The sequence below is a fragment of the Sinohyriopsis cumingii genome, chromosome 5 (genome assembly GCF_028554795.1).
Source record: "Sinohyriopsis cumingii isolate HCF-2022 chromosome 5, ASM2855479v2, whole genome shotgun sequence".
NCBI lineage: Eukaryota > Metazoa > Mollusca > Bivalvia > Unionida > Unionidae > Sinohyriopsis > Sinohyriopsis cumingii.
The window spans coordinates 93202615-93230481 of NC_142965.1; the positions used below are offsets into that span (position 1 = coordinate 93202615).

At 35.5% G+C, this 27867-nt stretch overlaps 1 long non-coding RNA gene across 1 annotated transcript; it reads right to left on the reverse strand.

The window, feature by feature from the left end:
• Positions 1-13174: 13174 nt before the first annotated feature.
• On the reverse strand, positions 13175-25992 carry LOC149799775 (uncharacterized). The gene is made up of 3 exons (XR_016420919.1): positions 25920-25992; positions 20639-20843; positions 13175-16677 (listed from the first exon to the last, which is right to left on the reverse strand). It is a non-coding gene; the product is annotated as an uncharacterized LOC149799775 (long non-coding RNA).
• Between the last annotated feature and the right edge of the window lie 1875 nt (positions 25993-27867).

Sequence of the window (27867 nt, forward strand, 5' to 3'; positions counted from 1 at the left end):
TGAGTTTGGCTAATAAGCCTTTGGTCCATACAAGGTCGAATGCCTTTTCGAGGTCAATAAATACTGCAATTAAATTCCTATCAGCTTTGCGTTTGGAGTTGAACGCCAATTTAATTGCGGTTTCTAATCGTATTAGTTGATCCGTGGTGGATCTTTTGTTTCTAAATCCGCATTGATTATCGGAGATTAAATTATTGCTCTCTAGGTGGTGTTTGAGTCGGTTGGTGACTATGGTTTCCATGATCTTACAAATGTTGTTTGTTAGGGAAATGGGTCTGTAGGAGCTAATATCGTTAGGGTCTTTTCCTTGCTTGGGTATTGGAATTACTATTGCGTGTTTCCATTTATCGGGTAGTTTGCCTGAGGTACATATTTGGTTTAGTAATTTAATAATTGTTTGTTTAATGTTATTTGGGATATTTTTGTATATTGTGTATCCTATTTGATCTTCCCCTGGGCTAGTTTCGTTTTTGGTTTTCAATGCTAGGTCCCATTCGTAAGTTGTAATGTCTTTATTTAGGTTCGAGACTTTGGGACCGAGGTCTTTAAAGAGATTACTATGGGTTCTTTCTACTTTGTCCCTATGTAATTGAAATGCTGGGGTGTGGTTGGTGTTGCTACTCATATCTGAGAAATGCTGAGCTAGTCGGTCAGCCTTTTCTTTATTAGTAATGGCTCCAGCTATTTTTGGAGTGGTGTTAGTTGTCTTTCCTCTAATTGATCTAATCTTATCCCAGACTTGTTTGGTACTAGTTGTGATATTGATATTCGTGCAGTAATTATGCCAAGTTGATTCCTTTGCCTGTTTAATTATGTTTTTAAGGTTTTTCTCCTTTTGTTTATATATAGTGAAATCAATAGAGTTTTTAGTGCGTTTGAATTTATTGAGGGCTTTTTTCTTATCAGTGATGGCTTATTTGCATTCATCATTCCACCATGGGACTCCTTGTTTATTTGGGTTACCACTGGTTTTGGGTATGTTAGTGGTGGCTGCCTTTAGTATGGTATCAATCAGGTCTTCGTAATATTTATTAATATTATCATTTTCTATGTTTTTGGTGTCTATTTTGCTTAGTGTTTCATTAAATGAGGTCCAATCTGCTTTTGAATATATCCATCTAGGGGTTCTTTTTAGCGAGTTGTATTGGACCGTCATCTGCAGGGTGACTATTACTGGAAAGTGGTCACTGCCCAAGGGGTCAGTTTGATCCACTCTCCAGTCCGCCACCTGGGTTATTGATGGCGAGCAAATGGTGAGGTCGATGGCGGACATGAGACCGTTTTCTGGGTTAAGGCGTGTTTTTGTACCGTCATTTAAAATGGCTAAGTTAGATTCTGCGGTCCATTCTTCAGTCAATTTGCCTCTTTTGTCCGTCACACCGCCCCCCCCCCCCCCCCCATAGCTCGTTATGGGCATTGAAATCTCCACAGATGACGATCTGATTTACTCGTTTGTGATCATTTATTTGTTTGTAAGTAATTAAGTTAGCTGTGCCTGATGTTCCCCCTGGGTCATAAATATTGAATATTTGTATTTGACCCTTGCCTGTATGAATTATGAGGGACTGAATTTCGAATGCTTCGTTGCTACCTGGGGTTGGTGTTATGGTTATTGTTGTTACATTCGGGATGTTATCTGCTATATAGATGGCTAAACCCCCACCTCCTTGTCCCGTGGTTCGATTTTTGAAGTGACCTGGGGCATATCCTGGGAGTTTGGGTATTTGTTTGGTTCTACTTGTTATTTTTGTTTCTTGAATGCATATAATATCTGGTTTGTGTTCTAAGCTTTGTAATTTGGCTTTGAGTTCACTGATATTACTTATTAAGCCTCTAGCATTCCATTGCCATATTATAATGTTCCGGTTTGTTGTATAATCCATTATTGGGGTGGTCATTTATTGATTGTTTTGTGTTGAGGGTTATTATGTTAACTTCAAATTTGATTCGATTTTGCTTATTATGCTTATTATCTGTGTTATTTTATCCACGATGTAGTGGTGGTTGTTGATAAGTTCGGCTTTGATCTCTGTGAGTAACTTTTCTATTGTCGGGTTTGACAGTGATTTGTTTTTGGTGTTAGTGTTATCTGATTCTTCGGGGTGGAGTTGTGAGTCTTTGTGGGATTTGATTAAGAATGTATCTTGTTTATTTAATCTTGTTTGATCTTGTTTGACCTTGTTTGACCTTGGTAGGTTGGGTGTTTGGGCTGTGGTTGCTTCAGTTGCTGGTTTGTTTGGGGTCATGATGTGGTAATTTTTATTACTGGGGGTTAGTTTTTTCGCCGCATGATACGGGATTTGCTTGTTGTTCATGATATCTATGGTTTGATATTCCTTGATAGTGTTGGGGCATTCGTGGGATTTAGGTAGGTGGGGGCCCCTGCAGTTGGTACATTTGGGTGTGGTTCTACAACATACATCTTTGTGGTTTCCCCCACATTTGTAGCATAGTTGGGTATATCTACATCTGTTAGAGAAATGTCCCCAGTGTTGGCAGTTGCTGCAGAACCTGGGTTTGTTTATGTATGTCTCAAGGCGGTGGCGTGCCCCAGAGTGATCTAGTCTTATCATGGTTGAGAGTGGAGAATTTGATTCTAGTATCGCTGTATTGGTTTCCTGTCCTAAATGATTTTTGAGTTTATACGCCCTATTTATGGGGGTACCACTGTCTTTGAGTTTGGCAGTGAGGGTTTCATTGTTTATCCCTTTATTTTGTCCTGTGAGTTTTAGAACTGCTTTAAATGTGGGGGTGTTCGTGCGGGAGTATGTGGCTAAGTCATTTGTTCGTGTGTTATTGTTTATTGCCATGAGGGTCTGGTTGCTATTGTGTGTTTTGGTTATTATGTTCTTTGTCCCTATTTGTTTGTGTCTTTCGACGTTAACCCTAATGTTGTTAATAATTTCAATTTCTAGGAATTTGGCCATTTGACTGCGAGTGCTGCAGTGTACTATTATGTATCTTGTGTTTGGCCTAAATATTTTGAATTGTCCTTGATGAACCCTAAGGAGGGCCTGTGTGAGACTGTTAACAGTTAAGTTTATCAGTTTATTGGAGTTGCTACTGATATAAAGTGTGTGTTCTATGGGGTGGTATGAAAATTTGGCCTGTTTCTTTGGTTCTTTGGGGGGGTGTGAGTTTGAATTATTTTGGGGGGCAGGTTTGTTCTTGGTAAACATGGGTCCCTTCCCTTTACCCTTGCCATCCCACACGTTAGGTTTTGATTTAGTGGTTGGGTTAGCTTGTGTTTTGTTTCGGCTGCTGAGTAATTGTTCTTCAGTTAAGGGTTTTGATGGTCCAGGGGTCTGACTGTTAGGTTTTGATTTAGTGGTTGGGTTAGCTTGTGTTTTGTTTCGGCTGCTGAGTAATTGTTCTTCAGTTAAGGGTTTTGATGGTCCAGGGGTCTGACTGTTATGATATTTCGGTTTGTTGTTACTGATATGAATGGGTGGAGTTATCGTTACCATGGGCCCCATTTTGGGTGTAGTTTTTCCTTTGTTACATGAGTTGGGCCCTATTTTCGGTGGGTTTCTTATTATCATGGCTATATGTTTTTTTTCCGGGGATTGTGCAATGACCATGTATTTGGGGGTGGGTGGCTGGTCTTGTTTTTGGAGTGGCGATATTGGTGTTTCTATAGGTATTGTATCATCCAGGTCCTTGTTTGCCGATGGATCTAGTAAGTTTTTGAAACTTACAGTTGAGTTGATACTCAAGTCGGCTGCTGATATTTGAATTAGTTCATTTCTCTCAGGGGTGGTTAGATGCGGTGTTGTTAAATCTTTCCTTTCAGGAGTGGATGAGAAGTTGAGTTTCTTCTCGCAAAGTTCAAGGTGCTTGGAGTTTTCACTGAGATCCAATTTCCCCGTGATTATTTGCGGGTTTGGTGTCATAGGGGTGGGAGGTTTATGTGATTTCATTTCCTTTTCAAGCCTATTGTTTCTCAGAATTTGTTTTCTAGTGTTAAAGTTAAGTTTGTTTGTGATTGATTGAGACATTCCTACTTTGGTTTTGAATAAGGTTTAGGTTACTTATTGTTGTTAATAGTGGTTGTGGTTATGAAGAAACAATGAGAGATGAGATTCTGTTACGTTCCGTGAATCGGAAAATCTCACAGCGGTTAGCTTGTGCTTGTAATTTGTGAGATTCTGACCAGGCGTGGTATCAGTGTGTTTCCTAGTGCCTGTTTTCGGGAACAGTGCTAGCAGCTAGAGTTGTTATTATAAGAAAAAGGTAGTGGTTAGTTGTGTAATTTGTCGAATTTATTCTCTATGATTGAAAATCACACAATGATATTTGGTGCTTGTATCATGTGTGAGTTCAATCCAGTCGGTTCTAGTATGTTTCTTAGAGACTGTTTAAGAGAATAGGCGGCAAATTGAGTAGATACGGAATTTAGTACAAGTAAGGTAAAATATATTATAGTGAGATGTAAACAGCATAGAGTTTTAATTGCCCGCAGGCTTAGTAATTTTCCTACCTTGTACTAAAGTACTTAGCTTTTATACGAGGTGGTATGATCCAAAATGGCTGCGTGGCGGGCTGCTTGGCTGGATTTCCTTTGTCTGATATATTACTATCTTACTGCGTGTTCCTATCGTTCCTTTGTGAGAGTTCCTTAGATCTGTGCACTTCCTTTGTTCACGGCTTGCCGGGTTGCTAATCGTTTCCTCTTCTTAGCATTATTTCTTTGCACAAGTTGTCCTGTTCCTTTTTTCTATATTAATTGGTGTTGGTGGTGGCCGCACTCAGTAGAAATTTTAAAATTATACACCAAGCCGGTTTTAAACAGTAAACAAGTCAAGCAAATTCAGAGATAGTTTTCAAACTTGACGTTATGGGAATGACGTCACTAAAATAAACAACGTTAGTTTGTCAATCTATGTAATTCTGAATATATTTAAACGATATTGAAACAATAGTCACAGAAACCTTACATAATTCATTCTCAGCAAAATGGTGTAATATTCGATAACAAAACTGCATCCATTTGCGAAGTAATTTCAATAAAATTTTCAACAATATCAGAGCTCAAATATACGTTTGTTCGCTGTGATGATCTAGGTAATATAAGTTTTGTCTTAGGGGATGTTTTCATTCACGTCCGCGCTTTTCGTATAAGTTGAAAATCGTTCGGCAGTCTAGCTACCCTTGTTGATTGATCAACACTAGAGAATGAACACCAGACTAGCTAAACTGTTAGAACTCCAGATGCACCTGGAATATGCCAGGCGCTTACTTAATGAACTGGCCATCATCGAAGAGGGAAGGATGAAAGAGGAGGAAAGAAGAAAAAAAGAAGAGGAGGAAAAGGAGAGAGGAAATTTCAGAATCCCAGAGACAGAAGATTGGGATTCTGAAGCCACTCATCCCGCCTCTGCACTCCCAGCAAAAAGAGTGAAAGGAGACTGGAGTAGAAGATGCGTTTGCGGTGCCAGGCCGGAGAGGTGCAACCACTAACAGGCGTCTGTGGAGTTGAAAAAAACAGCCCTTTTCAGGGCTACCCCATACTCTAGAAAAGAAATAGTAATCGATTTGCCAATGTGTGTATGTAGAGTAGTGTTAGTTAGTTAGTTAGTTGGATTATAGTGGTTTTCGTTCTTTTGAACATGTACCACTTTTTTATTCACGCACTGCGTGATTTTTAATTACTCCTGGGGGAAGGAAAAGGAGCCTCATCCCCCAGGCTTTTATGTACTCAAAGAGTACTTTTTAATTTAGCCACTCAGGTGTAGGACTAACTAGTCCTTAACAACCTGACTGAAAGGCTAATAGACATGAGTGGGAATAGTCACACCACACACTCGTGTTTCTTAGTTGGATTGAAATGCCCCAGGTGTCAAACCAAGCAGTATGTGACTCCCGCCACGATTGGTCGGCAGCGATGACGTCACATTAGGACACCCGGTCTTGTGGCATTGACGAAGTGGCCCGCTTTTTTGATATCATCAATTGCCTTTCCCAGTCCGATATTCCGGTAGACAGAGCCTTCCTTTTTTCCACTCTGTTTAGGTGGTGCAGGTTCATCAGCTTCATCGCCGCTGGATGATGATACTTCCAGGGCCGCTGCCAGCGTGGAAGTTTCAAATTCTTCAGTGTCGTCTGCCAACATTGCCTGGATTTGGCTGAGTATGTTAGTAGAAATAGCTGTGGAAGCTTGATTTAAAAGTTCAGCCAGATGTTGTTTAAGAGACAAGGAGACGGTTAGGAGTATTTTTTTTTTTTTTTTTTTTTTTTTTTTTTTTCGTTTTCTTTTTTTTTTATTCATGAATTCCTTATTTATTTTGAGTCCCTATCTTATTGGTTTGGAATGAAAACTTGTTTTATGGTTGTTTGTATGTTATTATGGAGTCCTGTTTTAATTAATTCCTATTTTCCTATTTTAATTTTTTGTGGCCTTAATTGGTTTTTATTATTCGGGGTATGAACGGCTATGTCAGTTTGTGAACCTACGAGACCTAGCAGGCCGTCATAATTCCCAAACAGTGATTTGTAATATTCGTCCTTAACTGGTTTTTATTATTCGGGCTATGAACGGCTGTGTCAGTCTGTGAACCCACGAGACCGAGCCGGCCGTCATAATTCCCAAACAGTGATTTGTTATATTTTTAACTGGTCTTTGATTTACTTTCTTAGATTTTTTTGAGTAGATTGGATTCGTGTATAAAACTTATGATATTTTTGAATGTTAGATTAATATTGGGGTTTGTGTTCATCAAGAATTCTGGGTATGTTGTAGGGGATCCAATTTTATGCTGTTTAACTTTAAACTTAGCCCTTTCTTTTTCAAGTGTATGGCAGTTGTTAAAAATATGCTCTATGTCTTCTGGGACCCTGCAGTGGTAGCAGTTAGGGTTATGTGGTTGTGGTCCTATGTACTGTCCGAAGCTGTTAGCCAGCTTGGTTTTGCCCGTGAGTATTCTATTTATGAATTTTTGTTCACTGCCTTTTGTTTTGGGTGGTTTCCTGTTTCTACATACTTCTTTAATGATGGTTTTTAGTTTCCTGCCTTGAGTGCTTGTGTTCCATAATTCCTGCCATTTATTATCAATGAGGGTTTTAGATATGCTATTGAGTTCGCATATGCTATAATCTAGGTTGATGTGAGTGGTTTCGTTTAGTTTTTGTTTAGCTGTTATATCTGCCATATCGTTACCTGGTATGTTAATATGGGATGGTATCCACATAAATTCTACTTGTAAGTTATTACTGTTCAGTATTTTTAACAATAAATTGGTTTGCCTAAGATAGTTTTCTCTTGATTTGGTGTTGTTATTAAGTATTGAGTTTATGACGCTTAGCGAGTCACTTATTATTACCGCTTGGGGTATTTTGTTCTCTTTGATCCATTTGAGTGCTTCAAGTATGGCCCAGAATTCAGCTGTGTATATAGAGCAGAGGTTAGGTAGTCTTCGTCCTACTTTAATGTTAAGTTCGGGGATTACGTAAGCTGCTGCTGTTCTGGGTGGTTCTGTAATTTTGGATCCATCAGTGTAAATCTTAATGTAGTTGCAATATTTTGAGTTGATTTCTTCTGTACAGATTGTGTTTAGTTTGAGTTCCTGTTCGTTTTTATTGCCATATTTCGTAATGAGGGTGTTAACTGTGGGGTTGATATTTATCCATGGTTCTTTGTCATAGTGATTTGCAATTTCTGCTTGGAGTTTGTCTATAGGAAGTTGTTCAACTAATTGATGGACTAATTTCCCTGCTGGTATGTTTTGTGATAATTTAGTTCTAAAAGGTATGTTGCATTTATTTATAGCTAGCCGGGTGGGGTGTGTGTCGGGGTGTGTTGTTAGCCTGGCTGCATATCTGAGGGTGAGTTCTTGTCTTCTAAGGTGGAGCGGCAGTTCTCCAGTTAAGATTTGAAGTTCCACTAGTGATGTGGATGGTAGTGCACCAGTGCAAATAATTAGGGCCTTTCTTTGTATGCTATCTAGTTTTTTGAGGTTATTTTGCGGTGCCGAGTTGTAAATTTGGCATCCGTAATCTAGTTTAGATCTAATTAACGATTTATATAAAGCTAGTAAGGTTTCTTGATTGGATCCCCAGGTGGTTCCTTTAAGGGTTGTAAGGAGGTTAAGGTCTTTATTGCACCTTTTGACTAGTTCGTTTATGTGGTGTCCCCAGTTTAGCTTGGAGTCATAATGCATTCCTAAAAATCGTGCTACATTTACGAATTTAATTTCTTGATTTTGGATGGTGAGTTTGGGAAACTGATTTTGTAATTTACGTTTGGTGGTGAATAATACTGCTATGGTTTTTTCATGGGATATTTTGAAACCCCATTTATCAGCCCATTTCCCTATTTTGTTTAAACTTGTTTGAATATCGCTGATTACTTTGTGGTTGGAGGGGTTTCCTGCTCTCCATAATCCACTATCATCAGCAAATTGTGAGAGTTCAATTAGTTTTGATGTTAAGTTGGTGTCCAAGTCATTAATCATGATGTTGAAAAGGGTTGGGCTGAGTACGCTCCCTTGTGGTGTACCGTTTTCAAGTGTGTGTGGTTCAGAGTAGGTGTCGCCGACTCTGGTTGATATTTTACGGTCAGCGAGGAAGTTTTCAATGAATTTAAACATTCGACCTGTGATGGCGTAGTGGTTGAGTTTGGCTAATAAGCCTTTGGTCCATACAAGGTCGAATGCCTTTTCGAGGTCAATGAATACTGCAATTAAATTCCTATCAGCTTTGCGTTTGGAGTTGAACGCCAATTTAATTGCGGTTTCTAATCGTATTAGTTGATCCGTGGTGGATCTTTTGTTTCTAAATCCGCATTGTTTGTAAACGTTCACGTACGTTTGTGTGGATAGTAGATTATTGGGTTTGATTTTTGCTCATTGGCGTGTGTGAATGGTATATTTTGGGTTTGTTTATTGCTGCTTCGCGTATGTGGATAGTAGATAAAATGAGAAGAGAAAAGTAGGGGATGTTTGCCTTCACGTCCGCGCGTTTTAAGTGATGATCTAGGTAATATAAGTTTTGGGTCTTAGGGGGATGTTTTCCTTCACGTCCGCGCTTTTCGTATAAGAACCCACAACGTTCGTCGTTCGCACCATTCTACAAAGAATACAAATGAAGATGGCTTAGAACCACCTTGACAAAATGAAAAAATTGCAAGACGTTTTGGACAATTTAGGAATAATGGAGCAGATGTTAGTAAGACTGGACGAGGATCGCTATTCTTATACTCCACATAGAATAAAGATGGAGATCATCAATTTAAGAAAACTAAAGGAAATCATCATTGATCTGTTGAAAGAAATAAAGGAGGAGAAGGAGGATGAAGAGGAAAGGATAAGAATGAGAGAGTGGAACGAAAAAATTGAAAAGGAAGAAGAAAATGAGAAGAGGAAGAAAGAAGAGGAGGAGAAGAAGAAGAAAGAGGAGAAAAAGAAGAAAAAGGAGGAAGAAAAGAAAGAAAAGAAGAGAAAAAGTGTAGGACAGAAAATAAGAAGCTGGTGGAGAAATAGAAAAAATTAAAAGAAGAAGAAGAAAACCAAAGGCCCTTTTCAGTGCCCCTTCATAGCTCTCGAAAAGACCTTGACTTTCATTGCCTACCCCTTTTTATTTTTTTTTTTAAAAAAAAATTTAGAAACCCTCCATGTTTAAATTTTCCCATGTTCCATTTCCATAGACCCATAAGGTCGGGACCTTATTAAAATAGGGTCCCAACCCTGTTCCATTTCCCTTGACGCTCAACAGGCCCACCCTGTTAAATTTCCCTTGACGCTAAACATGCCCACGATTTATTCCCATGTTCAGTTCCCCTTGACGCTAAACAGGCCCATGATTTATTCCCCATGTTAAATTCCCTTGACGCTAAACAGGCCCAGGGGTTTTCGTAATGTTAAATTTCCCATTGACGCTAAACAGGCCCAGGGTGGTTTTTAATGCTAATTCCCATTGACGCTGAATCGCCCCCATTCACTACTCCCAGTTTTTAGTTTATCAGATGCCCATCACTGCGTTTACAGTATGCAAACATCGCAAAACATTGAATATTCTTACATATAATATATTGATGGCCAGTTAAAAGATGTTTTTTTTCTCACTCTATCACAGTCATTTCACTCGGAAAATTTAGTACTTCACCATCTAGCATAAAATAAGTACGTGTATATACATTAATTCATTATGTATATATACTGACAAATATCTTACTCCCCCTTACAGTCCCTTTTTCATTTGTGGTAACCAAATATGCTATCCTTTCTAAAGACTATATAGTGTTACAAACCTTTAGGTTATGCTTGATGGTACTGTAAAAGTTTTCTGTCTCTACACAGATACGAAATAAATCAGCATATTTATTTTTTCAAACCTATTTTAGAAAATGTATACGTTAGCTTTTGATAACTCTTACACTTTAAATGCATTGTAAATTGGTTTGAATAATTTGATTTTCATGTTTTGAAACTGAACACCAAGTCAGTGTTAATAATTATTCCTCCATGCAAATGGTAAATACTTCTGGCATTGAGAATATTTTTTTAATCTTTATATATTTTAAATGTTATTTTCTTTCTGAGATTTTCCATCTGTTGACAAAATACAATGTTTATTCATTTAGAAAATATGTCTCAAAATCATTTGTTTCTTGATGTCTCATATCTGTATTCAGTTCAATGTTGGGTTTCTATCATGGTTCTTATTCAAACAAGACAAATCTGTGCATCTTTTCCATTTATACATAAATATATGTGTGTGTGTGATTTGGATTTTTAAAGTAGCTTTAAAAAAAAAATCAGTCATACTGCTACGATGTCTGCAGTGTGGCAGTTTACAGTGATGTCTAGCACAGGGGCATCATGCCACAGACAAGTAGCATGATGTCTCACCCAGTCACATTATCCTGACACCAGGCCGACCAGTCCTAACACTAACCTCTTAATGCTGAGCGCCAAGCAAAGCAGCTGTTAGTACCATTTTTGTATATCTTTGGTATGACACTGCCGGGGATCAAATCCACAACCTCCCGCATCCGAGGCAGACGCTGTACCCACTAGGTCACCAGAACGGTCATAAATATATGTAAAGTTTTCTATGATTAATAACAAATATCTTCTTGTCTTTCAATGTATATGTACACAGCAGTTTTGGTACAGTTCAGTTTGCACCTTTGAAAGAATTTATCAACTTCTTTTTGAAGGAAGATATATCATTTTCATCAGAAATTGTTTTCTCTAGGGGCTAATTGGTAGCCCATGAAATAGGCATGAAAATGTAATTTAATCACCAAATCCACTTAAAAAATGCACCAAGTATCATAGTCATTTAATGTTTCAAAACAATTTCCTCCCATCATGCCTTGCACTGACTTGTACGTAATATTACTGCTAATTACACATCTTAATCTATTCACAGTCATCAGGAACAAATTCAAGTTCTACACCTAATATATCTGTAACCCTGCAACTTGTGATAATCAATGAAAATTTGAACAGCCTAACTTTATGAACTCCCTCAATATTAAAAATTCTGTCTAATTAGTATTAAAAGATTTACTTGTCTAATGAATCTCCAGATAAACTGAAGTACTAATTAAAATAAAGTTCAATCACTTGGCATATGATGGCATATGAGGATGGATAACTGTTATTATTTTAAACTTAGATGTACATTCCATTAGGTGTCATTATCCTCCAGTCAAAGTACATGTACATTCCATTAGGTGTCATTATCCTCCAGTCAAAGTACATGTACATTCCATTAGGTGTCATTATCCTCCAGTCAAAGTACATGTACATTCCATTAGGTGTCATTATCCTCCAGTCAAAGTACATGTACATTCCATTAGGTGTCATTATCCTCCAGTCAAAGTACATGTACATTCCATTAGGTGTCATTATCCTCCAATCAAAGTACATGTACATTCCATTAGAAGTCATTATCCTCCAATCAATGTACATGTACATTCCATTAGGTGTCATTATCCTCCAATCAAAGTACATGAGTGGGTCCTGGTCTTAGATTATTGCTTGTAATTGGTTATCTTGGATTCATCACCTCTAATTTGTGATCTAATTAAATTAAATCAAACAATTTTGACAACAGGTAGAACACTGGACCTGGATCCAGTTGTTTACACAAAACTATTACTAATATTACTAATGCTTTATTTATAGAGGGTGACTCATTTAGATGAAAATAATTTTCGACTGAGGTCCTCTAAAAAAGTTTAACAATATATATCATACAAAAAGTTAATAGTAATTACTATTTCAACATGTCTCGAGTATAATAAATTTGACTAAAATATCTCTTCTTAAATACTAATATTTTCTGCAGCTTTTACAGCCTCTGAAACTTTTTCCCATACAACTATACCAGAATAATGGAAACGTTTTTTTTAAACTGTTAAATTCTTGACTTTGATGCATGAAGATTTCATATGTGATGTTGATCTCAACTGATATTAAGTGTTGAATAACAGTATAATAAATCCAGTAGGTACTCTGGAGCAGCTCCATTTAGACATTATGCACAAGATATGTCTTAAATAAATCCATCCTTTCATATATTGTAAGCCATTTCAGTACACTGTACTGTAAATATGGCTTTTAGTTAAAAGATATTTCATTTCGTAACTGTGTAGTTCGAGATTACAAGTTCTGTAATACAGAAGGTAAAGGATTAGAATGAAAGCCAATGGTTTATAATGTTTTTCTCCTTTTGATGATACAAACATTGTAAATATACATGTATGTGAATATATGGCAGATGAAATTGACTAATAGTGAGAACAATTTCAAATTTTTAAAGTCATAGTGACGATTCTCTTAGCTACAACATCAGCATTTAAGCATGGTATATAGAACACAAAGATGAACAATGAATGAGTTGATAAAAGATGAGAATAAAAAAAAGATAAACTTAAAATGTGTATGGCATTGTGTATGAAGTTGCAAAAATAAGGAGGAAAAAAAGTGGGAAGAAATGAAGAAAGTTAAAAAAGAGGCAGATTTAAGGTGCACATTACTTCTTTATAGAGTGAGTTACATCATGACATTGTATGTAATGTTCAGATAGATATGTAGATACACAAAAACATTTTTGCATTCAGTTTTCCTGGCTTTTTTTATATTAAAAAAATATACTCATGAGTTTTATGTACACGTCATTACATACTATGTTTCAACAAAGCAATAAAAAAGAGCACACATTAAAATTAAGATCTGTTTAATCACTATAATATTTCATCCACAACCATATACATGTATGTGAACCTTATGGACAGGTGAGCAAAAAATGTGAAAGGTGAGGATGTATAATATAAATTTCTGCTCAAGGTACACAATAGACAACTGATGACTGACAATGCACAACAAATGCAGAACAACACCAAGAGCTCACTTTTAAGGAAGCAACAGGATAATGTGAATTCATTTAATTTTGTGGTTTAGTGATAATTTAAATTTTCATTGATACCTAATTTTATGAATTGGTAAATTACATTTATGTGGATACTGAATTTTGTGTACTGAGTAAAGGGTCCCATAGTTTTCACAAAACAAAATGCCTCTAGCTGCACACAGAGTTAAAACATGCAAATTAAAACAAAATGGTGTGTGTGAGAAGGCAAAAGTGTATTTGTTAGTGAGCAGGACTGATTTTACATAGCAAAATACAGTATATAAGCCACAAAACATTTGCCAATTTTGGTGATCCTAGCATGAACCATACTAGAGGTAAGACGCTCATCTGGGTCTAAGATCACTCACCTGGCTGACAAAAGAATTAGGGTACAAGGTTAACTTACAATAACTTTGAATCATATTCTGTAACTCTAGTAAGGAGTGATACAACTAAAAAATAAGGTTTCAGTACATTTTTGTGAGGAATGCAAGCATTTAAATGATAAATTGAATCTTGGAGCCCAATGTATAATAGGTGTGCACTTTTGTCACAGTTAATATCAAGCATAAGAGGGTCACTACCACTGCAACACACCTCAAAATGACAATTCAAAAAGTAAACAATGGCCTCTCAAATGAACTGATGATATACTGGATGAAAATAATTTTCAGGACATCAATATAATTTTTCTTTTCTAACCAAAAAGTGTTGAAACCATTGCTGATATTCTTGAGCAATAACAAGATTTTCAAACTAGTTGCTGTGACAGCTGTATTGGGCTCGAAATTTTAACCATTTTCATTTTGAACCAACTACACATCATCTAAAGTCTTTTGGTAAAAACCTCATGTCAACATGACCAACAGTAGGAGTAGCTATAACAAGATTGATAAAATGGACATCGTAGCAGCCATATTGGATATAAGATTGGCACCATTTTCATTTGGACAAATAAAATATTGTAAGAAGTGAAAACCCCATGTTGATATGGCCTTCCATTCAAAAGGAGTGGAGGTAAGATTTTTAAGATGGCCATGTTGGTGGCCATATCAAATGTCAGATTGGCATCATGTTCATTTAGGACCTACTAGACATCATCAGAAAACCTCCATGCTAACATTACTATTCATTTAAGAGAAGAAACAATAAGAAGATTTTCAAGATGGTGTCTGTGTTAATTTTCATGTCAATCCTCCAAGAAGTTTAGGAGGAGTAATGATAATAAAATCGTGCTCACAGATGGACGATAGACAACAGGCCATCCCACAGGATCATCTGTTTTATGACCAGCTGAGCTAAAATTCAGAGGCCATCAAAAAATCATGGAACAAATATACATGTAAATAATCACTATTGTGAATGAGATCTATAGAGATCCTTTGAATCAAATAAGTGAATCAGATAGATACTCCCTTTCGCTGTCAATTACACACATTACTGTCATTCAAACTCCCCTCTGAGTCTTGACATTTTTCTGAGTGCCCTCTATCAACTTTACTGGAATACACTAAATACAAACTCTGCTCAAATTCATTTGCATATGTACACAGGATCAATATATCGCAAATATAGTAAAAATTATTTGGTCGGACTAATATTTCTTAGTGAAGCTGGACAGCATAAGTAGCATACTGAACCTTCAACACCCACAACCAAGTTTCTTTTCCCCCTCTCCCATCATATTAGAGAAAAATATTATCCTCATTATTTCTGTAAAAGCAAACTCAAGGAATTTTGTTATCATTCAACAGAAAATTTTAACGAGAATCTTTATACTCAAATAAAACCTATGGATCAGACTCAAAGCACTTAAAACTCACCAGACTTTATCAAGAATCAGAATTTAGCTGACCTGTGCTTTCAAACTTCATAATATTAGTAATTAGCTTGCTATTATAAGATTAAAAAAAATAAAAATGTTGTCTCTGGCATTTTTGGGGGTAATGTATGTACTTTTATGTTGTAATGCTCCAATTTTACAAAATGTGTATAATGGAGTCTCCTGCAGGTATAAATTCTGATTTCTACCCATACTGAATTGCAAGTCCACATGCCAAATTTTTTCCCCGGTGTGAAAAAATAGGAAAGTCAAACACTCCGTATTTTCCTACAAAAACTGCAGGACTAGTCGCATGCACAAGAAACTGTAATTAAAAGACAAAAATGGCAATAATTCAACAACAAAAATTGCAGGAGGGCAGGAATCTGTCGTAATGTGCATCTTCACATTTTCCTACATGGAGATGAGCTGAAAACTTGGACAGTACTTACATTCACAAGATTCAATAATGCACTACATAAAGCCGCAAGACAATAATTCAAGCAAATTTTGCAGGAGTAAAGTATTTTGTTGACATGTGCATCTTCAGATGATGACCATAATATGTATCAAGTTTCCCAGTAATCCATCAGAAACAGACTATTTGCATTTACAAGATTATGACATACACTGTATTTAATTAATAAAAAGGGCAATAATTGAAGAGCAAAGTTATTTGTTGATATGCACATCTTGAGTTGATGACTACAACATTTACCAGGTTTCATAGCAATCGACTGAAAAATGTAAGATAACTGTGTTTAGAAGACGTCATACACAGAATTCAGCTTCCATGTAAGAAACGAGAACTTTTATAAAAATTGCAGAACAAAGTAATTTGTCTATATGATCATCACTGAGTGATGCCTATAATATTTACAAACTTTCATGGCATATCGTTGAAAAACAGGACTAGTTGAAGTAATATGAGTGTGTGCCAGATGGATGGATGGATGGATTGACACGAGGGTTTCAAGATTTAAGGTACACCAACTTTCTGTAGTTGTTGCTCGATTTCTTCTCGTTGAAGCCTCTTCATGTTCATTAGTTTTTTTCTGACTTTGTTGTAAGGTGCTTTGATTTTGCATTTTAGTATCCATTGTTCCACTGCTGTTCTACCTGTTCAGCTCTTAATAGTTTATACCTACTCTATCACCTTGAGTAGCTAGCTTTGCCTTTGGAATGGGTTTTGAAAATGCACATCTGTCCAAGTGGCATTTATCTCTATGATTGAAGAAGAATTTCTTTGCAATTTGGGCAACAAACTATATTCCCCTCACAATATTTAAGAGAGTGAAATGATGAGTTTTCCTTTGCGCACTGCAGCTTGTTCTGTTCAAAGATACACTCTTTTCTAATTGTGCTCATAGTTGCTCTTTGCTAACCAGGATTTTCTATTATAGGTTTCACTTCCTTACAATCTTAACGAACCTGTTTTGAATAGAGCTGTCCACAGACTTGGCATGGCCTCTTTGGTTTGCAGTAGACAGTGGAAACTGAAAATGAACATGTAATCCCGTTAATATAATGTAAGTCCAAATACAAAATCCAAATTCTTCATATAACCTCTAGTAATGTAACAAGCTCAGCTAATAGAAACTAAAGACAATGTAAACTACAACTTGCCCCAATAAATCCCTGAGTTTCAGTCATATTTTTGCTGAGAGAAGCTTACTTGCAAAGTTTGATCAAAATTCATTCATATATATGACAAGCTGAAGCAACCCAAGTCTAGATGTCATCTTTTTGATCTTTTCTAGTTTCGACTGGACAACAGCTTTTTAGGGGAGATCAGTCGAAACTAGAAAAGGTCAAAATACTTAAAGATGTTATATGGAACTGTATTATGTGTATAACATAGCTTGTTGTCCATAAATCAAGATGTACTTAATTATCTGTTCCTTACTATATTTCATAAATTATATTTATTACAATAATGACAGTAAGTCTTGGGACACCCTTAATTTTTTTATAGTAATTTTTTATGACCTATAAAAGTTGGGACATGAAGATGAAGCAATTGTTTTCATGTACTATAAGTTTTGGTACACCTAAAACTCTTTTTTGTCTACTGATGATCGGCATATTTTATCTAACATAACCTCATGTAACATAAACATGATTTTGTGATGTATGGTAACCTATGTACGGTAATCTTCACAATTTTGTCGTTACATTGTTTTGTATCTACAAGTTTTGGGATACCAAAAATTGTATGTATTTTACCTGCATATAAGTCTTAGGATGAAAAAAATTTTTTTTTTCGTGTTCCAAGACATTGTTATTGTGATATCATAGCATTAGCACTTTAAAAACTCTTTGTAGTTTGGGGGTAGATTTATCAGATAAAAATTCATTTATTTCAAGTTTTCCAGGGCGAAAAAGGTCATTTAGATACACCAGGACCAAAGCATGTGAGTGGTTTATATTACAGTTATCAAACTTTACATTGTACAACATAAAAATAAAATTACAACAAGAATACTACAAATGACACACGACATGCACAACTTGTGAGTTTTCTCCCCCAACTTTGAACTTTGGGCTAGGGATTTGACAGTGATATGACTGGGTGTGAACCTGGGTAAAGTTTTATCAGAATATCTGTAAGGGTTAAAAGTGACAGCCTGGAAACCAGCAACTGGCTTGCATTATTCTGTTGTGACCTTGACCTTGAAAGGAAGAGTAGTATGAAGACAATGTCAAGACAATTTTTATATAACAAGCTAAAATTTCATTCAAATATCTTCACTGGTTCAACAGTTCTACCTACACATCAATACATGAAGAGAGGTCATGTATATTCTCCCTTGCAGTAACCTTAACCTTGAGGCAGGGGTCACGGCAATGGTATGCAACACAAAGTCTAGTCATAATGTATAACAGGTTAAAGTTTGCATTACAATATCTGAAGTAGTTCAAAGTTATAGTGTGGACAAGGATACAAGTTGCATTTGATCTTTACCTTGAGGTCATGGCTAAGGTATGTGACATACCATCTATACATGACACGTAACTGTCAAATGTTTCATTAAAATATCTTCAGTGAATACAAAGTTATATTCCAGACATAGGTTATCAATCACAGATTTACATTTTCACTGCAGTGAATTTGCCCTTGAGGCAGGTGGCATGGCTATGGTACATGACACACCACCTAGTTATGATAGATAATTGGTTAGTTTCATTAAAATATCTTCTGTGGTAGAAAAGCAGACCTGCCAATACTAAATAGACCTCAGTAAGGCAGCCAATATTTTCTCCAATTTAGACCAAGTTTAAGTGAGGTGCAACATGTACAGTTATTGTCAATGTGGAAAACATGCATTTGAAAAGCTGAGAAGTGTAGTCCATTGGAGGGAAAGCAATATTACGACACTTCAGCCTAAATGACATTCAGTTCAGTTTCAGAAACCACATTTACAAACCACATGGCAGTCAATGACTTCTTGATGGATCAACTTGATGTAATCTTTGTGTGTTTTTATTTTTCATTCTTGTAGTAGCAGTAATCATCTTTCCATCAATGAGCATGCTCATATTGACACAGCACGATCTCCAATAATCACAGTTTCTGCATTTCCTGCCCTTTTTTAATGCTTGACAAAGTATCTGAATTATGTTTTCTATACTTTTGTCCCAAGTATTTGGACTTGTTAATAGGTTGATGGTCCCCTTAGATTTCAACATGTTTTCACTCAATGGACATCATACAAACCATGCTATAAAGTATATGCCAAAGTTTTGCTGGTAATGGGCATTTGGTTGATTAAAGTGTCTAAGATACACCATGTGGAGTTAGTCTATTCCCTTGACCAACTACAGTGTGATATGGACCAAACCTAGACAATCCAATATATAGATTTGACTACAACGTCAACAACAGTACTTTCAAAGTTTTAAGTATTGCACTACAAGTCCATAATTTAGGAGCATTTTCAGTAAACCTTAAGATAAAATCATATGAGTTGGCAGGTGTGCAAATGTTGAATTCTGGATAAAGATACAAGTTACAGAATTAACTTTTTCCCTTGATCTTGACCTACAGGCTGGGCCTGACTATGGTACATGACACACATAGTCTGACTGGTCATGATATATACATGAGCAAAGTTTCATGAAAATTTCTCCAACAGTTACAAAGTTATGGGCCAGACTAGCAAATATTAACAGATGGATAAACAATGCCTTGAAGACAGGTCTATACAAGTGATTTTGATTTTCTATGAACCAAGAAACCACAATGAATGCATATTAAGAAATAGCAAATAAGTTTTGATAAATGTTTAAAATATTATTGATATCTTTTGGTTCTGCAGTACTGTCTAGAGAAAGCTTTTCTCTGCTGCAAGCAAAATACACAATAAATTTAAACAAAATTCCATAACAAAACCTATTTAAATCTTGTTCAAACAAGCTTCAATTTTCCAACCTAAAAGTACCTGTCCATCTACAAACTTTCTTTTGAAAAGTTCCTGTCATGCCCCAAAACCTGTTGTAAAGTGTATTGTCTTCTTCAAAAAAAATATTAATCAAAAGGAATAAGAAATTCAAAACATTTTGTTAATTTTTCTTTTCCTGCTGTTTTTATACATCTTACCAAGGATTCATTTCACAAAGAAGAGTTACCTAGCTGGAATGCCATTTAAACAGACACTGGTCCCTGGACAAACACCTTAAGAAAAGTTTGCTTCTTAACTTCTTGACATTTTCATGTGAGCAAACATGAAAACTGAACTGTGTGAAAGAAGCCCAAACATTTTGTTAATTCTATACATGTTTCTAAATGAGATATCTATGGTGGTAACAATTTGTGTCTTTATCAGTGTTTGTGTCAATTTGTCTCTCTGTGTATAAAGCCACTAAAAAGAAAAGCATTAGATAATGTTTATTGGCAAACATCACAGTCAGTCTCAAAATTGTTAAATATCTGTACAGTGTATATAGAAGTACAAATACAGTACTGTTCTGAATGGTTGGTAGACATGACAATTCAATATATATATATATGTATATACTGGATGGTTGGGGGACATGGCAATTCAATATATATATATATATATATATATATATATATATATATATATATATATATATATATATATATATATATATATATAGACTGGATGCTTGGGGGACATGACAATTCAATATATATATATATATATATATATATATATAAACCATTTTATTTTCCGACACAAAAAATGAAATAAAACAATTTTTGTACATGTACATGCGTTGTTTTGGGGCATCATTTATCACTATCACTGAGGTATCAGGTTTAGGCCTCCAGAAGAGGGGTTCAATCCATGAAGGTGTCATAAAATGACTGGAAATGTTGTTTACTTATTTGCTGTATTAATAACCCCAATACTAAGCTGTCATGCATAGATGGTGAAAACAAAATTTATGAAAACATAAGAACATGAAAAATTACTCGGACATTATACTTACTCATTTCTTGGTTTTGGACATTCTCCAAATTGTTGTCTATATGGGTAGTATGCAACGTTTAAAACATGGATGTCAAGACAAACTGGACTGAACCCTGGATGGTGTGTTTTACATTGTATCCCCTGGTATTCACTGCTGACACTTGTGACAACAACATACACATTCCCTTGCTGTGGGCATTACCAAACAATGTCCACAATTACACCTAAAATAGAGTTTTCTTCTTTAATGCATGGTGCTGTGCTTGCCAGATTTAATCTCATATTTATGAACACATCAATAGTACAGTACAATGACACAAACTGCCATAAAGTCATAAACAGGTGAAACATTTAGTACAGCACTGTAAACTTAAATTAGATATGAAAGAAAACATAAGTTGCAAGCAGATGTTTACCAAATAAAGTTTTTTTTCATGGGTTCTAAAAATCAACTATTAACATACAAATGAGAAATTCGAAATTGTAACTTTTAATGGTATACAGAATATGAATTCAATTTTACTGTCATGAGGGTAATATCCTGCCTATTTCAACAGTTGTGCAAAAGAGGACTCCCTCTCCTAGGAATATTAAGTACTTCTAAATCGTATCAATTTGTTCACAGGTTTTCAAAGCTTACAACTGAGATCCAATGTAGCTTTTACTTATCAACATATAAATACATTTCTACCCATGAAATGCAATACACTTGTGCAGCTTTTATTACAGGTGAGAAAAAATCCATTTGTACACGAACAGGAGACTGAACAGTGCTGCAAATATCGTCGGATACATATATTTATCGTAACTTAGGTCATATACATATTCAGAAAACAATTACCATGAATTGTCTTTCAATCTATCTTGTCTTTCTTCTTTATTATCTTCATCTGCAATGTCGGATTCGTCGATATTGGAAATATAGGGTTCAAACTGGTACGGATTAATTTACCATTATCAGAATCGAATCTTCCAGTGTATTACCTCCCCATCTTCAAATGCCGAAGACCCGCAGAGCAGTGACAATTCACTACCTTCAGAATCACAGCTTTCATGTTGAGCTTCTGATGCTTGTTCCATAATACGATGATACCAACTCGGCCTTTGCTTACAACAAGTGTTCAGAATGTGACGTCATTCTTTGTTTTCACTAAATACTGGAAGTGGTCAGCAGTTCTCTCTCTCTATGTATAAATACGTTGACGCAGTCACACTTGACTATTAAGCAATGGGTGGTACATGGTCAAAGATAAAGTAAAGATGGAAGTGATAGGACAGTCAGAAGAGTAATGGTAGGAAAGGCAGAAATAAGTAAAAGTGTGTCACTGTACGTTTTCGTCCCTTCATACTCAGACCAATCCAGCTACCGTAGCGGCAATGAGATATGGAACCTCAACCGGCATAGCCCTGAGAATCACTAGGTCTTACTTGTAGCTGACTAGTTCATTAGAATGTGATTTTGGAAAGCTCCTGCTTGTGAGATACCAAGTCAGGAGCTTCTGCAATTATTGATGGTAATTTGTTTCAAGTCCCTATTGTACATGGGAAGAAGCTGAACTTGAAACAATTTGTCGATGCTGACTTTAATTGGAACTTTTTCCTGTGGTTTGCCCTAGTTTGGCTATATACCAGGGTCAGGTATTTGTCCGCTGGTAATCCACTAGGTTGTTTGCAATCTTGTACATCATGGTTAGCTGGGCCTTGGTTCGCCTGGATTCGAGTTGCATTCGGTTATTATCATAAACAGGTGCAAATGATATAAGGTAGGTTTCCCATGCAGTTATTACTGAAAATGTTTCAATCGGATTTTTTACATTTGTGTTTTGAACATATATTCTCATTCACCAAGAAATAAACTCAATAAATGTAGATACACTGTTATGGCGCTTTAAGAGTTGTTACAATGGACACATGGTACAAAAAGCTCCACTTTAGATCAGTTTTATGCTTCACAATAATAATCGGAAATCGACTTTTAATGCATCTGATCAAGTAGTACCGTACAACAGAAACAATAGCACACAACTTCACTGTTATTTTATATACATTTAATATTTAGAAATGTTTGCTATATTCCAGTCATAATTTAGTGATAGAGACTGGTCGACATTATGCTTTTGGTATAGACTCTATCCATATTGAGACAAGAATGATTAAAGATTTGAACAAGAGGAATAACTTTTGTCATTTTTTGTATGCGTAATGCATAAGAAGAACTCACACAAAATTATTTACTTAATAAATGTACCAAAAACAGAGCAATAATAAATTATGTTAACTTTATTTATGCCCATTATAACCAATAATACCTTGCCTAGTGTAGTCACTTCTTTGTACGATACCTTCATAAGAAGAGAAAGTCTATGATGTTAACTATGATCTGGTACATATACGTAGTTCGATTACCGGTTGCTTGTGTGCACCATGATCGGTTGTTTTATAATGATGTTTTATATGCATATGCATTATGGGCTGGTGACCTGTAATACTGAACAAAAATATGTTATACTGTATTGTAAATACATGCATTTAGTAATAAGGTAGAACTGAACAACTTAAGCTGCATATTTAATAAATATTAGGTAACATTATTACAATCCAAATAGAACAAATGCAATAATGTCAAAAAACAATCAGCTTGAGATAATAAGAATTATATAATGGTTTTACATTTTGTGGAATACGCTGACAGTGTAAATTTAACAACGCCTGAAATATTACAAAATACATTTTGCTACATGGTCTTATCTAATTCGACCATACTTTGGAAAGTGTCAAGGATCTGATAAAGATTTAAACACGAACCACAACTGACATATCGCCAGAGAATGCATAACCACACCCTACTCATTAAATTCAAAGTATTTTATCTTGACGGTGACCTGACAAAAGCGTTCAAGACAAATGCGAGCCAACATAAATGCACAGCGACAAATGCTCAAGCGAGCAGACATATGAGCACCTAAGAACGTGTGAACAAATGTTCTTACAATATAATGCATTAAAAAAATAAAATGTAAATTTGCTTTTTAAAAAAATGTTGGTTTATTTACTTAGAATGTTTATTACTCTATACTGTATATTTGTTTGAGATAATAATTTTAAAAAATAGGCATGTGTATTTGTAACATTTTCAAAATGGACCACATGCATTGCCAGTTAACACGCTTCATTGGTCAATTATTGTCGATCGATGGAGGGTTAAATTTATTTACAATTGACCGAAACAAGAATGAATGAAAAGGTTGACCAGACACATGTTCTCAGTTAACATTTTTTATTGTCTTCTCATTCTTATCTTTGTATACATGCATGCTTTTTTCTAGCGTGTATTTGTAGGGTTGCTTAACACTGCGCGCAAGTGTCAGCTCGCTTTTGTATATGTCGGCACGATTTTGTTACGGTTCCTATGTTGACACTTGCTAAGCATGATTTAGTCTTAATATCATAACATTTAATGAAAGATGATTAAATTATGTTTAGGTTATGATTATTGTACATGAAATATAGTATCAGTTGGTTAGTAAGGGAAGATTATGATGAAACGTCCATCAAGCTACCTAGGTATTTTAAAATCGCGTTATGCGCACATCTTTTCATTAATACTGCCTTGCACCACATCATTATTTAACAATAGTTCAAGATCAACATATTAATTTATATCTGCTTTGAGTGTTTAACATCATCATATTACTTCTCGTTAAATTTAGAGAACATGTTTTATAGCTTCCTTCAGAACTTTCATTTCATTGTAAGTTAGCTCCGTGGCACTTACGCCACCATTAAATCTGTTTGACATCACCTACTTCAGACTTATCTCTCTTAAACTATTCTTCAATAATACCTCTATTGATGCAAAAAGATGTTTTCTTGCATTAGGACTCTATGGAAACGAACTTAAGCAACAGAAAAAAGCAAGACTAATACGTTTTGTTGAATGGTTTAACGCCATTTTTCAGCACACGATAGGCTATACATGGTGGCCAGTATTAATGGTGGAGGAAGAACCCGGGAAAACCCCATTAAAAACCACAGACCCATGGGAAGCTACTGGCAAGCTTTCTCACATACCCACATTGGCCGAATCCGAGACTGGAACCCACGCAGACAGAAGTGAGATGGCAGTGATCCGTAACGGAGAGCGCTTTAGACCAATCGGCCACTCAGGGCCCCCTAATACGTTTCGTATAATGTAACTGTTTATTATAGTTATGAAAGAAGAATGTGAGAGGAACTTACAGTAAAATCAAGTGAATCCAAATTAGTCCATATAAATGTCTATTAAAGTCCTAAACGAATGAAAAGTCCCTTATAATTTTCAATACTGGAAATGTACTGGTCCTCCGAGAACTGTGATGTTGTCAAGATGGCGTTGTCTAGAATTCTTTCGAATAATTTTTAACAGTTCCAGAATAATATTATTGTTCAAATAATGAGCACTTTCTATAACCACTGAACAGTCCAAACAAATGTTTTTCCTCTCAAACAAATATCTAAGTATCTGCAGACTTGCATCACGAGCACAATAAATGTAAATGACTCAGAAAATCGGAATGAATATGATAGCTCACTGTCTCCTTTATATACACTATATATTGAGAGTGTACTTCGCAATAGACCCCATGTGACAGCATACACTATTGATTTTGGTGAATTAAGTATATTCATGTGATCTTGTATAACTAATGGAAAACCAGACAATTATTCTGGAAACTTCCATATCACATCAGTCATTGTGAAACTAAGCCATAGGCGCCATTTTTAGTCTTATTAGTACGTACATAGTTACTAATTGTCAACAGGTACGTAAACATATATTTAAAGATCCTACGCAATTCGCATTCTTATCAGAGCAAAGTAACGAACAATTTATAACTAAAGATATTCTATACAGTTTTCAACCATTTATAAAAAAATACGAAAAGTAAATAAAATCATGTAGCTGGAGTAAAAGAAAATATAGATATGCATAACATCTTGTTGTACCTGTCTATAATTTGTGCAATAGGATACGTAATTACCGGTTACATTTAGCGAACTTTTTATGTGATTTGCCATTATTTGAATCTATACATAACTGTTTCAGCTGCGAATGTATTGTGGTGTAGTCTTCCAGACATTTGACAATTTGCTTCACATCAGTCGCCAAAGCATTTATATCACTGTTTCTCCTCTGTTCAGTTGGTTAAAAATATTGCTAAATAGTAGGCACCGATTCTTGTACATTTACTCTTTCCTTTAAGTAGAACAATGATTGCATAAATAAGGTTCTGAATATCTAAGTTAACATTCCTGCTCACCTCAAAATATTTCTCAGAATGTTTCATCTATCTGTTTCTGCAGCTCTGAACGTCTTTTGCTATTTCAAGAACATTGTTGCCATTGGCTATTAATTTATTCGCTAAATTCAGGTGCTCAGAGCATACGCTGAAGACAGACCGGTAGGCATTGTAAGATTGAGATAAATAAAAGGTACCGTGACTTATGCAGGAAAAATAATGTTTTTTTGGTCGAGGATGAATTTCATTTTGCTTGTATTTGTCTAGCATACGACGACTTAAGAAAAAAATACTTTGCAGAAGCAGGCTAAAAACAACCATAGTTGCAGATTTGAATGTTTAATGGTAAACTTCATTGATAACTTCTTTGTTTCATTTTAGATTTTCTTTAGGTAAAGATATGATATTTCTTAACCAAGACATTTGAAGCAGTTCACAATATAAAATATATTATCAGGTACCAATTAAATGAAAAGGAATAATTAGGTTTCATATTTGATTGTGGGATCATAATCTTCCAAATCTTGTTATATGTAGGAGAGAATATACTAGAAGGGTATCCTAAAAAAAAGAGTTAATAATATTTTTTTTTTCTTTTTTCTTGACATTTTTTTGCTATTAAAGTTATGCCACTTGTTAAATAAATAGCAAATGAGTCCCTGATATCGGGTAGCACAAGTTCTAGGTTTCTCTGTTGTATGCAGATAATATCATTTTAATCCAGAAAAAGTAAATGCTCGTAAAGGTTTTGCTGTTATGGTGTGTATTTGCTTAGTCTCGAACAGGATGTTTTATGTTTGAATTGCATCAGCTTCAACAGGAGCAACAACTTAGCTTTTGTACCAAACGAAGAAAATGTCTGACACGAGTACTCTAGCGTCTTTAAAATAATAGATCGCGCTGCTCTAACTTGCATCGATCTTTCCGGTGGTGTGCACAGCACCAAAGGAACACTTGAAAGATATTGTGTTTCTTCTTTCTTTTTCAGTTAACATCGAATGTTTAAAAAATAGTTGAATACTTTCCAAAGAGTCACTCGGGTTAAACTATGCGCGTATATTTTCATTAAAGCATTGCAAGGTTCTTTGCAAACATTATACCAGTTTTCATTTTAGCTTTGTACACCTTCAATTTATTTGCAATAACATTTGCAAAATAAACGAATGAATCTAACTCAAACAATTGTCATTATTAAGTCATATTTCAATGTTGCTTGACTAGTGAAAAATGATTTTAAATTTAACTTTGTAATTGAAATAATTGTTGCTAAGAAATGATCCAGATGTCATAAGTTAAATATTTAACCAAATTTATTCAGAAAAAACAGACATGCAAATTTTCTTTTAAATACAACTAAAGGTGGAGAAAAGAAAACAGAAAACTTGCAAAGTAATGCAACCTAGAGCATATGAAACAAAAGCACAGTTCTGATGAAAACTTCGGATTATATGAAAACGCAAGAAATATTATATAATCAATAAATGTCAAGTCAGAATTCATATTAAAAACATTTGATGTTCCTTCAACGACTTCTACCACATATGGTTTAATTTTTCAATGGTTATCGTTGTTGATTTAGCCATTTTCAAATCACATGACTCTTGTGACCCTTCAGTCCTTGGACAACAAAAGACATGTTCCATCTGTCATGCTGTATACAGAAATATGGATATAAATACACAGGTAAATCATTGAGAATATGTCTACAGTAATGTCTTTTCAATTTTCTCTCTCTGGCACGGAACGGTTTGCTAGCTACCAGTCCAACAGCTTCGAGACCAAGTGTGGAGTGGAACAGGCTGCGTCTTGGTACCAACTCCCTTCTGGCTCTTATTCTTAGTAGTCCATAACTATACCTACGACACGGAAGTAGAAGGAACCCAGAAGGTAAACGAGGTCCAGTGAAGAGTTGTATAAACTCGCCAGCCTGAAAACTAAGACCATAATACGAGACATCGTGGTATGAAAA